The sequence below is a fragment of the Rhinoderma darwinii genome, assembly GCF_050947455.1.
Source record: "Rhinoderma darwinii isolate aRhiDar2 chromosome 5 unlocalized genomic scaffold, aRhiDar2.hap1 SUPER_5_unloc_10, whole genome shotgun sequence".
Taxonomy (NCBI): domain Eukaryota; kingdom Metazoa; phylum Chordata; class Amphibia; order Anura; family Rhinodermatidae; genus Rhinoderma; species Rhinoderma darwinii.
Window position 1 is genome coordinate 295,366 of NW_027461766.1, and position 14,800 is coordinate 310,165.

At 47.8% G+C, this 14,800-nt stretch overlaps 10 non-coding genes across 10 annotated transcripts; all 10 read left to right on the plus strand.

Moving 5' to 3' along the window:
* The first annotated feature begins 1,197 nt into the window (after positions 1 to 1,197).
* Positions 1,198 to 1,388, plus strand: LOC142684517 (U2 spliceosomal RNA). The gene has a single exon (XR_012854134.1). It is a non-coding gene; the product is annotated as a U2 spliceosomal RNA (small nuclear RNA).
* Positions 1,389 to 2,684: 1,296 nt separating this feature from the next.
* On the plus strand, positions 2,685 to 2,875 carry LOC142684518 (U2 spliceosomal RNA). The gene has a single exon (XR_012854135.1). It is a non-coding gene; the product is annotated as a U2 spliceosomal RNA (small nuclear RNA).
* Positions 2,876 to 4,163: 1,288 nt separating this feature from the next.
* Positions 4,164 to 4,354, plus strand: LOC142684760 (U2 spliceosomal RNA). Its single transcript, XR_012854354.1, has one exon. It is a non-coding gene; the product is annotated as a U2 spliceosomal RNA (small nuclear RNA).
* A 1,292-nt stretch (positions 4,355 to 5,646) lies between these two features.
* Positions 5,647 to 5,837, plus strand: LOC142684519 (U2 spliceosomal RNA). Its single transcript, XR_012854136.1, has one exon. It is a non-coding gene; the product is annotated as a U2 spliceosomal RNA (small nuclear RNA).
* Positions 5,838 to 7,125: 1,288 nt separating this feature from the next.
* LOC142684520 (U2 spliceosomal RNA) lies at positions 7,126 to 7,316 on the plus strand. Its single transcript, XR_012854137.1, has one exon. It is a non-coding gene; the product is annotated as a U2 spliceosomal RNA (small nuclear RNA).
* A 1,300-nt stretch (positions 7,317 to 8,616) lies between these two features.
* On the plus strand, positions 8,617 to 8,807 carry LOC142684521 (U2 spliceosomal RNA). Its single transcript, XR_012854138.1, has one exon. It is a non-coding gene; the product is annotated as a U2 spliceosomal RNA (small nuclear RNA).
* Positions 8,808 to 10,095: 1,288 nt separating this feature from the next.
* Positions 10,096 to 10,286, plus strand: LOC142684523 (U2 spliceosomal RNA). Its single transcript, XR_012854139.1, has one exon. It is a non-coding gene; the product is annotated as a U2 spliceosomal RNA (small nuclear RNA).
* A 1,284-nt stretch (positions 10,287 to 11,570) lies between these two features.
* LOC142684525 (U2 spliceosomal RNA) lies at positions 11,571 to 11,761 on the plus strand. Its single transcript, XR_012854141.1, has one exon. It is a non-coding gene; the product is annotated as a U2 spliceosomal RNA (small nuclear RNA).
* A 1,292-nt stretch (positions 11,762 to 13,053) lies between these two features.
* On the plus strand, positions 13,054 to 13,244 carry LOC142684526 (U2 spliceosomal RNA). Its single transcript, XR_012854142.1, has one exon. It is a non-coding gene; the product is annotated as a U2 spliceosomal RNA (small nuclear RNA).
* Positions 13,245 to 14,532: 1,288 nt separating this feature from the next.
* LOC142684527 (U2 spliceosomal RNA) lies at positions 14,533 to 14,723 on the plus strand. The gene has a single exon (XR_012854143.1). It is a non-coding gene; the product is annotated as a U2 spliceosomal RNA (small nuclear RNA).
* The last annotated feature ends 77 nt before the right edge of the window (positions 14,724 to 14,800 follow it).

Below are 14,800 nucleotides of genomic sequence, written 5' to 3' on the forward strand. Positions count from 1 at the left end.
GGATCTCCCCTTTTAATCCCATTATTTCAACACCTGTTGGACAATGCATGAGTGATAATGAGCTCATTGATTAAATGCAATTAATGAATAGATTGCCACCTCTTGTTGTGTGTCGTCTGTGTTTCTGTGTTTCCGGCATTTCACATTGGAACACCTCATTCACCTTCCTTGTCTTCTCTCCGCCCTCCCTTTTAGGTAAGTTAAAGAGCTGCACCTGAGCCAGCCACTGATTGATTGATTGATTGATTGATTGATTGATGCAGCACAACAGTCAAATAGTGGAGTGGAGTAGGGGAACAGCAAACAGCCAATAAAGCAGCCCGCCCGCTCGCCTGCCCGCCACAATGGACCTACCTGTGTACACTAGATGGATGTGATGGAATGTACTGTCGTCCCTACATTTCAAGAAGAAGTAAGAATTGCAGTTGCAACAAAGCCTTGCTTGCCTACAAAGAGAGCAGCAATTTGGATTTGTTACTATGTTACCTAGAAGAATAACAAACTGTGCAAGGATGGAGGTTGTAGGAGCAAGGAGAAGTTGTCTGTAAAGTTGGTGGATGCCTATTTTCCATTTTGCAGTCCCTTGTCTCCCTCTTGTGGCCTCCTGGAGGCAACTAGCTGTGCAAAAAAAAGACAGCCTGGCGGCCGGCTGTTGCAGTGTTGCCCTCTCAGGCAACACTGAGTGACTGACTGAGCCTCACCGTCTTATATAAAGTTCAGACGGAACTTTGCACGTGTCATAGTGGAGCCCTCAGGATTCCAGAGCCAGCTTTCTGACATCATAATGGGGCCTCAGAGATAAAAGCCTGGGCCCAGGCAGTGTTGGTCAGTGCTGCTCAGCAGGCAGCACTGGACTGGACTGGATTACAGCTGATACAAGGTGTGAAGGAACAAGGGGTGGCTGTGGGCATGCACTTGCTGCCGCTGCCAGTGTTTATCTGCATGGCAGCAGGGCATTTGGGCGTTGCCAGGAAGGCGTTTTTATGTAGATTCCTCCTCTTTCAGCACTGCATTGTGGTGCAAGCAAAAGAAGCAAATCCTGTCTGGCTTCCTCTCCGGCCTTTATTCACCTCCCGTGTAGCTGTGAGTGTGTGAGCCTGCAGGGCCCCATGGAATTGCCTAGAAGTAGGCTGAATCGCTGCAAGGGCTGAACAGCAGTATCGGGCAGGCTCGGGCAACGCGCGGCCCGTTCGGGTTATCGCTTCTCGGCCTTTTGGCTAAGATCAAGTGTAGTATCTGTTCTTATCAGTTTAATATCTGATACGTCCCCTATCTGGGGACCATATATTAAATGGATTTTTAGAACAGGGAGATGGAAATAGAGCTTGCTCTGTCCACTCCACGCATTGACCTGGTATTGCAGTATTTCCAGGACCGGTGCACCCTTTCCTTATGTGTTGACTAAAAGCAGATTCCAAAAGTGTTTTTTGTCTTTGCTATTGTTTCTGTCTTTCTGAAGGGATCTCCCCTTTTAATCCCATTATTTCAACACCTGTTGGACAATGCATGAGTGATAATGAGCTCATTGATTAAATGCAATTAATGAATAGATTGCCACCTCTTGTTGTGTGTCGTCTGTGTTTCTGTGTTTCCGGCATTTCACATTGGAACACCTCATTCACCTTCCTTGTCTTCTCTCCGCCCTCCCTTTTAGGTAAGTTAAAGAGCTGCACCTGAGCCAGCCACTGATTGATTGATTGATTGATTGATTGATTGATTGATTGATTGATTGATTGATTGATTGATGCAGCACAACAGTCAAATAGTGGAGTGGAGTAGGGGAACAGCAAACAGCCAATAAAGCAGCCCGCCCGCTCGCCTGCCCGCCACAATGGACCTACCTGTGTACACTAGATGGATGTGATGGAATGTACTGTCGTCCCTACATTTCAAGAAGAAGTAAGAATTGCAGTTGCAACAAAGCCTTGCTTGCCTACAAAGAGAGCAGCAATTTGGATTTGTTACTATGTTACCTAGAAGAATAACAAACTGTGCAAGGATGGAGGTTGTAGGAGCAAGGAGAAGTTGTCTGTAAAGTTGGTGGATGCCTATTTTCCATTTTGCAGTCCCTTGTCTCCCTCTTGTGGCCTCCTGGAGGCAACTAGCTGTGCAAAAAAAAGACAGCCTGGCGGCCGGCTGTTGCAGTGTTGCCCTCTCAGGCAACACTGAGTGACTGACTGAGCCTCACCGTCTTATATAAAGTTCAGACGGAACTTTGCACGTGTCATAGTGGAGCCCTCAGGATTCCAGAGCCAGCTTTCTGACATCATAATGGGGCCTCAGAGATAAAAGCCTGGGCCCAGGCAGTGTTGGTCAGTGCTGCTCAGCAGGCAGCACTGGACTGGACTGGATTACAGCTGATACAAGGTGTGAAGGAACAAGGGGTGGCTGTGGGCATGCACTTGCTGCCGCTGCCAGTGTTTATCTGCATGGCAGCAGGGCATTTGGGCGTTGCCAGGAAGGCGTTTTTATGTAGATTCCTCCTCTTTCAGCACTGCATTGTGGTGCAAGCAAAAGAAGCAAATCCTGTCTGGCTTCCTCTCCGGCCTTTATTCACCTCCCGTGTAGCTGTGAGTGTGTGAGCCTGCAGGGCCCCATGGAATTGCCTAGAAGTAGGCTGAATCGCTGCAAGGGCTGAACAGCAGTATCGGGCAGGCTCGGGCAACGCGCGGCCCGTTCGGGTTATCGCTTCTCGGCCTTTTGGCTAAGATCAAGTGTAGTATCTGTTCTTATCAGTTTAATATCTGATACGTCCCCTATCTGGGGACCATATATTAAATGGATTTTTAGAACAGGGAGATGGAAATAGAGCTTGCTCTGTCCACTCCACGCATTGACCTGGTATTGCAGTATTTCCAGGACCGGTGCACCCTTTCCTTATGTGTTGACTAAAAGCAGATTCCAAAAGTGTTTTTTGTCTTTGCTATTGTTTCTGTCTTTCTGAAGGGATCTCCCCTTTTAATCCCATTATTTCAACACCTGTTGGACAATGCATGAGTGATAATGAGCTCATTGATTAAATGCAATTAATGAATAGATTGCCACCTCTTGTTGTGTGTCGTCTGTGTTTCTGTGTTTCCGGCATTTCACATTGGAACACCTCATTCACCTTCCTTGTCTTCTCTCCGCCCTCCCTTTTAGGTAAGTTAAAGAGCTGCACCTGAGCCAGCCACTGATTGATTGATTGATTGATTGATTGATTGATTGATTGATTGATTGATTGATGCAGCACAACAGTCAAATAGTGGAGTGGAGTAGGGGAACAGCAAACAGCCAATAAAGCAGCCCGCCCGCTCGCCTGCCCGCCACAATGGACCTACCTGTGTACACTAGATGGATGTGATGGAATGTACTGTCGTCCCTACATTTCAAGAAGAAGTAAGAATTGCAGTTGCAACAAAGCCTTGCTTGCCTACAAAGAGAGCAGCAATTTGGATTTGTTACTATGTTACCTAGAAGAATAACAAACTGTGCAAGGATGGAGGTTGTAGGAGCAAGGAGAAGTTGTCTGTAAAGTTGGTGGATGCCTATTTTCCATTTTGCAGTCCCTTGTCTCCCTCTTGTGGCCTCCTGGAGGCAACTAGCTGTGCAAAAAAAAGACAGCCTGGCGGCCGGCTGTTGCAGTGTTGCCCTCTCAGGCAACACTGAGTGACTGACTGAGCCTCACCGTCTTATATAAAGTTCAGACGGAACTTTGCACGTGTCATAGTGGAGCCCTCAGGATTCCAGAGCCAGCTTTCTGACATCATAATGGGGCCTCAGAGATAAAAGCCTGGGCCCAGGCAGTGTTGGTCAGTGCTGCTCAGCAGGCAGCACTGGACTGGACTGGATTACAGCTGATACAAGGTGTGAAGGAACAAGGGGTGGCTGTGGGCATGCACTTGCTGCCGCTGCCAGTGTTTATCTGCATGGCAGCAGGGCATTTGGGCGTTGCCAGGAAGGCGTTTTTATGTAGATTCCTCCTCTTTCAGCACTGCATTGTGGTGCAAGCAAAAGAAGCAAATCCTGTCTGGCTTCCTCTCCGGCCTTTATTCACCTCCCGTGTAGCTGTGAGTGTGTGAGCCTGCAGGGCCCCATGGAATTGCCTAGAAGTAGGCTGAATCGCTGCAAGGGCTGAACAGCAGTATCGGGCAGGCTCGGGCAACGCGCGGCCCGTTCGGGTTATCGCTTCTCGGCCTTTTGGCTAAGATCAAGTGTAGTATCTGATCTTATCAGTTTAATATCTGATACGTCCCCTATCTGGGGACCATATATTAAATGGATTTTTAGAACAGGGAGATGGAAATAGAGCTTGCTCTGTCCACTCCACGCATTGACCTGGTATTGCAGTATTTCCAGGACCGGTGCACCCTTTCCTTATGTGTTGACTAAAAGCAGATTCCAAAAGTGTTTTTTGTCTTTGCTATTGTTTCTGTCTTTCTGAAGGGATCTCCCCTTTTAATCCCATTATTTCAACACCTGTTGGACAATGCATGAGTGATAATGAGCTCATTGATTAAATGCAATTAATGAATAGATTGCCACCTCTTGTTGTGTGTCGTCTGTGTTTCTGTGTTTCCGGCATTTCACATTGGAACACCTCATTCACCTTCCTTGTCTTCTCTCCGCCCTCCCTTTTAGGTAAGTTAAAGAGCTGCACCTGAGCCAGCCACTGATTGATTGATTGATTGATTGATTGATTGATTGATTGATTGATTGATTGATTGATGCAGCACAACAGTCAAATAGTGGAGTGGAGTAGGGGAACAGCAAACAGCCAATAAAGCAGCCCGCCCGCTCGCCTGCCCGCCACAATGGACCTACCTGTGTACACTAGATGGATGTGATGGAATGTACTGTCGTCCCTACATTTCAAGAAGAAGTAAGAATTGCAGTTGCAACAAAGCCTTGCTTGCCTACAAAGAGAGCAGCAATTTGGATTTGTTACTATGTTACCTAGAAGAATAACAAACTGTGCAAGGATGGAGGTTGTTGGAGCAAGGAGAAGTTGTCTGTAAAGTTGGTGGATGCCTATTTTCCATTTTGCAGTCCCTTGTCTCCCTCTTGTGGCCTCCTGGAGGCAACTAGCTGTGCAAAAAAAAGACAGCCTGGCGGCCGGCTGTTGCAGTGTTGCCCTCTCAGGCAACACTGAGTGACTGACTGAGCCTCACCGTCTTATATAAAGTTCAGACGGAACTTTGCACGTGTCATAGTGGAGCCCTCAGGATTCCAGAGCCAGCTTTCTGACATCATAATGGGGCCTCAGAGATAAAAGCCTGGGCCCAGGCAGTGTTGGTCAGTGCTGCTCAGCAGGCAGCACTGGACTGGACTGGATTACAGCTGATACAAGGTGTGAAGGAACAAGGGGTGGCTGTGGGCATGCACTTGCTGCCGCTGCCAGTGTTTATCTGCATGGCAGCAGGGCATTTGGGCGTTGCCAGGAAGGCGTTTTTATGTAGATTCCTCCTCTTTCAGCACTGCATTGTGGTGCAAGCAAAAGAAGCAAATCCTGTCTGGCTTCCTCTCCGGCCTTTATTCACCTCCCGTGTAGCTGTGAGTGTGTGAGCTTGCAGGGCCCCATGGAATTGCCTAGAAGTAGGCTGAATCGCTGCAAGGGCTGAACAGCAGTATCGGGCAGGATCGGGCAACGCGCGGCCCGTTCGGGTTATCGCTTCTCGGCCTTTTGGCTAAGATCAAGTGTAGTATCTGTTCTTATCAGTTTAATATCTGATACGTCCCCTATCTGGGGACCATATATTAAATGGATTTTTAGAACAGGGAGATGGAAATAGAGCTTGCTCTGTCCACTCCACGCATTGACCTGGTATTGCAGTATTTCCAGGACCGGTGCACCCTTTCCTTATGTGTTGACTAAAAGCAGATTCCAAAAGTGTTTTTTGTCTTTGCTATTGTTTCTGTCTTTCTGAAGGGATCTCCCCTTTTAATCCCATTATTTCAACACCTGTTGGACAATGCATGAGTGATAATGAGCTCATTGATTAAATGCAATTAATGAATAGATTGCCACCTCTTGTTGTGTGTCGTCTGTGTTTCTGTGTTTCCGGCATTTCACATTGGAACACCTCATTCACCTTCCTTGTCTTCTCTCCGCCCTCCCTTTTAGGTAAGTTAAAGAGCTGCACCTGAGCCAGCCACTGATTGATTGATTGATTGATTGATTGATTGATTGATTGATTGATTGATTGATGCAGCACAACAGTCAAATAGTGGAGTGGAGTAGGGGAACAGCAAACAGCCAATAAAGCAGCCCGCCCGCTCGCCTGCCCGCCACAATGGACCTACCTGTGTACACTAGATGGATGTGATGGAATGTACTGTCGTCCCTACATTTCAAGAAGAAGTAAGAATTGCAGTTGCAACAAAGCCTTGCTTGCCTACAAAGAGAGCAGCAATTTGGATTTGTTACTATGTTACCTAGAAGAATAACAAACTGTGCAAGGATGGAGGTTGTAGGAGCAAGGAGAAGTTGTCTGTAAAGTTGGTGGATGCCTATTTTCCATTTTGCAGTCCCTTGTCTCCCTCTTGTGGCCTCCTGGAGGCAACTAGCTGTGCAAAAAAAAGACAGCCTGGCGGCCGGCTGTTGCAGTGTTGCCCTCTCAGGCAACACTGAGTGACTGACTGAGCCTCACCGTCTTATATAAAGTTCAGACGGAACTTTGCACGTGTCATAGTGGAGCCCTCAGGATTCCAGAGCCAGCTTTCTGACATCATAATGGGGCCTCAGAGATAAAAGCCTGGGCCCAGGCAGTGTTGGTCAGTGCTGCTCAGCAGGCAGCACTGGACTGGACTGGATTACAGCTGATACAAGGTGTTTAGGAACAAGGGGTGGCTGTGGGCATGCACTTGCTGCCGCTGCCAGTGTTTATCTGCATGGCAGCAGGGCATTTGGGCGTTGCCAGGAAGGCGTTTTTATGTAGATTCCTCCTCTTTCAGCACTGCATTGTGGTGCAAGCAAAAGAAGCAAATCCTGTCTGGCTTCCTCTCCGGCCTTTATTCACCTCCCGTGTAGCTGTGAGTGTGTGAGCCTGCAGGGCCCCATGGAATTGCCTAGAAGTAGGCTGAATCGCTGCAAGGGCTGAACAGCAGTATCGGGCAGGCTCGGGCAACGCGCGGCCCGTTCGGGTTATCGCTTCTCGGCCTTTTGGCTAAGATCAAGTGTAGTATCTGTTCTTATCAGTTTAATATCTGATACGTCCCCTATCTGGGGACCATATATTAAATGGATTTTTAGAACAGGGAGATGGAAATAGAGCTTGCTCTGTCCACTCCACGCATTGACCTGGTATTGCAGTATTTCCAGGACCGGTGCACCCTTTCCTTATGTGTTGACTAAAAGCAGATTCCAAAAGTGTTTTTTGTCTTTGCTATTGTTTCTGTCTTTCTGAAGGGATCTCCCCTTTTAATCCCATTATTTCAACACCTGTTGGACAATGCATGAGTGATAATGAGCTCATTGATTAAATGCAATTAATGAATAGATTGCCACCTCTTGTTGTGTGTCGTCTGTGTTTCTGTGTTTCCGGCATTTCACATTGGAACACCTCATTCACCTTCCTTGTCTTCTCTCCGCCCTCCCTTTTAGGTAAGTTAAAGAGCTACACCTGAGCCAGCCACTGATTGATTGATTGATTGATTGATTGATTGATTGATTGATTGATTGATTGATTGATTGATTGATGCAGCACAACAGTCAAATAGTGGAGTGGAGTAGGGGAACAGCAAACAGCCAATAAAGCAGCCCGCCCGCTCGCCTGCCCGCCACAATGGACCTACCTGTGTACACTAGATGGATGTGATGGAATGTACTGTCGTCCCTACATTTCAAGAAGAAGTAAGAATTGCAGTTGCAACAAAGCCTTGCTTGCCTACAAAGAGAGCAGCAATTTGGATTTGTTACTATGTTACCTAGAAGAATAACAAACTGTGCAAGGATGGAGGTTGTAGGAGCAAGGAGAAGTTGTCTGTAAAGTTGGTGGATGCCTATTTTCCATTTTGCAGTCCCTTGTCTCCCTCTTGTGGCCTCCTGGAGGCAACTAGCTGTGCAAAAAAAAGACAGCCTGGCGGCCGGCTGTTGCAGTGTTGCCCTCTCAGGCAACACTGAGTGACTGACTGAGCCTCACCGTCTTATATAAAGTTCAGACGGAACTTTGCACGTGTCATAGTGGAGCCCTCAGGATTCCAGAGCCAGCTTTCTGACATCATAATGGGGCCTCAGAGATAAAAGCCTGGGCCCAGGCAGTGTTGGTCAGTGCTGCTCAGCAGGCAGCACTGGACTGGACTGGATTACAGCTGATACAAGGTGTGAAGGAACAAGGGGTGGCTGTGGGCATGCACTTGCTGCCGCTGCCAGTGTTTATCTGCATGGCAGCAGGGCATTTGGGCGTTGCCAGGAAGGCGTTTTTATGTAGATTCCTCCTCTTTCAGCACTGCATTGTGGTGCAAGCAAAAGAAGCAAATCCTGTCTGGCTTCCTCTCCGGCCTTTATTCACCTCCCGTGTAGCTGTGAGTGTGTGAGCCTGCAGGGCCCCATGGAATTGCCTAGAAGTAGGCTGAATCGCTGCAAGGGCTGAACAGCAGTATCGGGCAGGCTCGGGCAACGCGCGGCCCGTTCGGGTTATCGCTTCTCGGCCTTTTGGCTAAGATCAAGTGTAGTATCTGTTCTTATCAGTTTAATATCTGATACGTCCCCTATCTGGGGACCATATATTAAATGGATTTTTAGAACAGGGAGATGGAAATAGAGCTTGCTCTGTCCACTCCACGCATTGACCTGGTATTGCAGTATTTCCAGGACCGGTGCACCCTTTCCTTATGTGTTGACTAAAAGCAGATTCCAAAAGTGTTTTTTGTCTTTGCTATTGTTTCTGTCTTTCTGAAGGGATCTCCCCTTTTAATCCCATTATTTCAACACCTGTTGGACAATGCATGAGTGATAATGAGCTCATTGATTAAATGCAATTAATGAATAGATTGCCACCTCTTGTTGTGTGTCGTCTGTGTTTCTGTGTTTCCGGCATTTCACATTGGAACACCTCATTCACCTTCCTTGTCTTCTCTCCGCCCTCCCTTTTAGGTAAGTTAAAGAGCTGCACCTGAGCCAGCCACTGATTGATTGATTGATTGATTGATTGATTGATTGATTGATTGATTGATTGATGCAGCACAACAGTCAAATAGTGGAGTGGAGTAGGGGAACAGCAAACAGCCAATAAAGCAGCCCGCCCGCTCGCCTGCCCGCCACAATGGACCTACCTGTGTACACTAGATGGATGTGATGGAATGTACTGTCGTCCCTACATTTCAAGAAGAAGTAAGAATTGCAGTTGCAACAAAGCCTTGCTTGCCTACAAAGAGAGCAGCAATTTGGATTTGTTACTATGTTACCTAGAAGAATAACAAACTGTGCAAGGATGGAGGTTGTAGGAGCAAGGAGAAGTTGTCTGTAAAGTTGGTGGATGCCTATTTTCCATTTTGCAGTCCCTTGTCTCCCTCTTGTGGCCTCCTGGAGGCAACTAGCTGTGCAAAAAAAAGACAGCCTGGCGGCCGGCTGTTGCAGTGTTGCCCTCTCAGGCAACACTGAGTGACTGACTGAGCCTCACCGTCTTATATAAAGTTCAGACGGAACTTTGCACGTGTCATAGTGGAGCCCTCAGGATTCCAGAGCCAGCTTTCTGACATCATAATGGGGCCTCAGAGATAAAAGCCTGGGCCCAGGCAGTGTTGGTCAGTGCTGCTCAGCAGGCAGCACTGGACTGGACTGGATTACAGCTGATACAAGGTGTGAAGGAACAAGGGGTGGCTGTGGGCATGCACTTGCTGCCGCTGCCAGTGTTTATCTGCATGGCAGCAGGGCATTTGGGCGTTGCCAGGAAGGCGTTTTTATGTAGATTCCTCCTCTTTCAGCACTGCATTGTGGTGCAAGCAAAAGAAGCAAATCCTGTCTGGCTTCCTCTCCGGCCTTTATTCACCTCCCGTGTAGCTGTGAGTGTGTGAGCCTGCAGGGCCCCATGGAATTGCCTAGAAGTAGGCTGAATCGCTGCAAGGGCTGAACAGCAGTATCGGGCAGGCTCGGGCAACGCGCGGCCCGTTCGGGTTATCGCTTCTCGGCCTTTTGGCTAAGATCAAGTGTAGTATCTGTTCTTATCAGTTTAATATCTGATACGTCCCCTATCTGGGGACCATATATTAAATGGATTTTTAGAACAGGGAGATGGAAATAGAGCTTGCTCTGTCCACTCCACGCATTGACCTGGTATTGCAGTATTTCCAGGACCGGTGCACCCTTTCCTTATGTGTTGACTAAAAGCAGATTCCAAAAGTGTTTTTTGTCTTTGCTATTGTTTCTGTCTTTCTGAAGGGATCTCCCCTTTTAATCCCATTATTTCAACACCTGTTGGACAATGCATGAGTGATAATGAGCTCATTGATTAAATGCAATTAATGAATAGATTGCCACCTCTTGTTGTGTGTCGTCTGTGTTTCTGTGTTTCCGGCATTTCACATTGGAACACCTCATTCACCTTCCTTGTCTTCTCTCCGCCCTCCCTTTTAGGTAAGTTAAAGAGCTGCACCTGAGCCAGCCACTGATTGATTGATTGATTGATTGATTGATTGATTGATTGATTGATTGATGCAGCACAACAGTCAAATAGTGGAGTGGAGTAGGGGAACAGCAAACAGCCAATAAAGCAGCCCGCCCGCTCGCCTGCCCGCCACAATGGACCTACCTGTGTACACTAGATGGATGTGATGGAATGTACTGTCGTCCCTACATTTCAAGAAGAAGTAAGAATTGCAGTTGCAACAAAGCCTTGCTTGCCTACAAAGAGAGCAGCAATTTGGATTTGTTACTATGTTACCTAGAAGAATAACAAACTGTGCAAGGATGGAGGTTGTAGGAGCAAGGAGAAGTTGTCTGTAAAGTTGGTGGATGCCTATTTTCCATTTTGCAGTCCCTTGTCTCCCTCTTGTGGCCTCCTGGAGGCAACTAGCTGTGCAAAAAAAAGACAGCCTGGCGGCCGGCTGTTGCAGTGTTGCCCTCTCAGGCAACACTGAGTGACTGACTGAGCCTCACCGTCTTATATAAAGTTCAGACGGAACTTTGCACGTGTCATAGTGGAGCCCTCAGGATTCCAGAGCCAGCTTTCTGACATCATAATGGGGCCTCAGAGATAAAAGCCTGGGCCCAGGCAGTGTTGGTCAGTGCTGCTCAGCAGGCAGCACTGGACTGGACTGGATTACAGCTGATACAAGGTGTGAAGGAACAAGGGGTGGCTGTGGGCATGCACTTGCTGCCGCTGCCAGTGTTTATCTGCATGGCAGCAGGGCATTTGGGCGTTGCCAGGAAGGCGTTTTTATGTAGATTCCTCCTCTTTCAGCACTGCATTGTGGTGCAAGCAAAAGAAGCAAATCCTGTCTGGCTTCCTCTCCGGCCTTTATTCACCTCCCGTGTAGCTGTGAGTGTGTGAGCCTGCAGGGCCCCATGGAATTGCCTAGAAGTAGGCTGAATCGCTGCAAGGGCTGAACAGCAGTATCGGGCAGGCTCGGGCAACGCGCGGCCCGTTCGGGTTATCGCTTCTCGGCCTTTTGGCTAAGATCAAGTGTAGTATCTGTTCTTATCAGTTTAATATCTGATACGTCCCCTATCTGGGGACCATATATTAAATGGATTTTTAGAACAGGGAGATGGAAATAGAGCTTGCTCTGTCCACTCCACGCATTGACCTGGTATTGCAGTATTTCCAGGACCGGTGCACCCTTTCCTTATGTGTTGACTAAAAGCAGATTCCAAAAGTGTTTTTTGTCTTTGCTATTGTTTCTGTCTTTCTGAAGGGATCTCCCCTTTTAATCCCATTATTTCAACACCTGTTGGACAATGCATGAGTGATAATGAGCTCATTGATTAAATGCAATTAATGAATAGATTGCCACCTCTTGTTGTGTGTCGTCTGTGTTTCTGTGTTTCCGGCATTTCACATTGGAACACCTCATTCACCTTCCTTGTCTTCTCTCCGCCCTCCCTTTTAGGTAAGTTAAAGAGCTGCACCTGAGCCAGCCACTGATTGATTGATTGATTGATTGATTGATTGATTGATTGATTGATTGATTGATTGATGCAGCACAACAGTCAAATAGTGGAGTGGAGTAGGGGAACAGCAAACAGCCAATAAAGCAGCCCGCCCGCTCGCCTGCCCGCCACAATGGACCTACCTGTGTACACTAGATGGATGTGATGGAATGTACTGTCGTCCCTACATTTCAAGAAGAAGTAAGAATTGCAGTTGCAACAAAGCCTTGCTTGCCTACAAAGAGAGCAGCAATTTGGATTTGTTACTATGTTACCTAGAAGAATAACAAACTGTGCAAGGATGGAGGTTGTAGGAGCAAGGAGAAGTTGTCTGTAAAGTTGGTGGATGCCTATTTTCCATTTTGCAGTCCCTTGTCTCCCTCTTGTGGCCTCCTGGAGGCAACTAGCTGTGCAAAAAAAAGACAGCCTGGCGGCCGGCTGTTGCAGTGTTGCCCTCTCAGGCAACACTGAGTGACTGACTGAGCCTCACCGTCTTATATAAAGTTCAGACGGAACTTTGCACGTGTCATAGTGGAGCCCTCAGGATTCCAGAGCCAGCTTTCTGACATCATAATGGGGCCTCAGAGATAAAAGCCTGGGCCCAGGCAGTTTTGGTCAGTGCTGCTCAGCAGGCAGCACTGGACTGGACTGGATTACAGCTGATACAAGGTGTGAAGGAACAAGGGGTGGCTGTGGGCATGCACTTGCTGCCGCTGCCATTGTTTATCTGCATGGCAGCAGGGCATTTGGGCGTTGCCAGGAAGGCGTTTTTATGTAGATTCCTCCTCTTTCAGCACTGCATTGTGGTGCAAGCAAAAGAAGCAAATCCTGTCTGGCTTCCTCTCCGGCCTTTATTCACCTCCCGTGTAGCTGTGAGTGTGTGAGCCTGCAGGGCCCCATGGAATTGCCTAGAAGTAGGCTGAATCGCTGCAAGGGCTGAACAGCAGTATCGGGCAGGCTCGGGCAACGCGCGGCCCGTTCGGGTTATCGCTTCTCGGCCTTTTGGCTAAGATCAAGTGTAGTATCTGTTCTTATCAGTTTAATATCTGATACGTCCCCTATCTGGGGACCATATATTAAATGGATTTTTAGAACAGGGAGATGGAAATAGAGCTTGCTCTGTCCACTCCACGCATTGACCTGGTATTGCAGTATTTCCAGGACCGGTGCACCCTTTCCTTATGTGTTGACTAAAAGCAGATTCCAAAAGTGTTTTTTGTCTTTGCTATTGTTTCTGTCTTTCTGAAGGGATCTCCCCTTTTAATCCCATTATTTCAACACCTGTTGGACAATGCATGAGTGATAATGAGCTCATTGATTAAATGCAATTAATGAATAGATTGCCACCTCTTGTTGTGTGTCGTCTGTGTTTCTGTGTTTCCGGCATTTCACATTGGAACACCTCATTCACCTTCCTTGTCTTCTCTCCGCCCTCCCTTTTAGGTAAGTTAAAGAGCTGCACCTGAGCCAGCCACTGATTGATTGATTGATTGATTGATTGATTGATTGATTGATTGATTGATTGATGCAGCACAACAGTCAAATAGTGGAGTGGAGTAGGGGAACAGCAAACAGCCAATAAAGCAGCCCGCCCGCTCGCCTGCCCGCCACAATGGACCTACCTGTGTACACTAGATGGATGTGATGGAATGTACTGTCGTCCCTACATTTCAAGAAGAAGTAAGAATTGCAGTTGCAACAAAGCCTTGCTTGCCTACAAAGAGAGCAGCAATTTGGATTTGTTACTATGTTACCTAGAAGAATAACAAACTGTGCAAGGATGGAGGTTGTAGGAGCAAGGAGAAGTTGTCTGTAAAGTTGGTGGATGCCTATTTTCCATTTTGCAGTCCCTTGTCTCCCTCTTGTGGCCTCCTGGAGGCAACTAGCTGTGCAAAAAAAAGACAGCCTGGCGGCCGGCTGTTGCAGTGTTGCCCTCTCAGGCAACACTGAGTGACTGACTGAGCCTCACCGTCTTATATAAAGTTCAGACGGAACTTTGCACGTGTCATAGTGGAGCCCTCAGGATTCCAGAGCCAGCTTTCTGACATCATAATGGGGCCTCAGAGATAAAAGCCTGGGCCCAGGCAGTGTTGGTCAGTGCTGCTCAGCAGGCAGCACTGGACTGGACTGGATTACAGCTGATACAAGGTGTGAAGGAACAAGGGGTGGCTGTGGGCATGCACTTGCTGCCGCTGCCAGTGTTTATCTGCATGGCAGCAGGGCATTTGGGCGTTGCCAGGAAGGCGTTTTTATGTAGATTCCTCCTCTTTCAGCACTGCATTGTGGTGCAAGCAAAAGAAGTAAATCCTGTCTGGCTTCCTCTCCGGCCTTTATTCACCTCCCGTGTAGCTGTGAGTGTGTGAGCCTGCAGGGCCCCATGGAATTGCCTAGAAGTAGGCTGAATCGCTGCAAGGGCTGAACAGCAGTATCGGGCAGGCTCGGGCAACGCGCGGCCCGTTCGGGTTATCGCTTCTCGGCCTTTTGGCTAAGATCAAGTGTAGTATCTGTTCTTATCAGTTTAATATCTGATACGTCCCCTATCTGGGGACCATATATTAAATGGATTTTTAGAACAGGGAGATGGAAATAGAGCTTGCTCTGTCCACTCCACGCATTGACCTGGTATTGCAGTATTTCCAGGACCGGTGCACCCTTTCCTTATGTGTTGACTAAAAGCAGATTCCAAAAGTGTTTTTTGTCTTTGCTATTGTTTCTGTCTTTCTGAAGGGATCT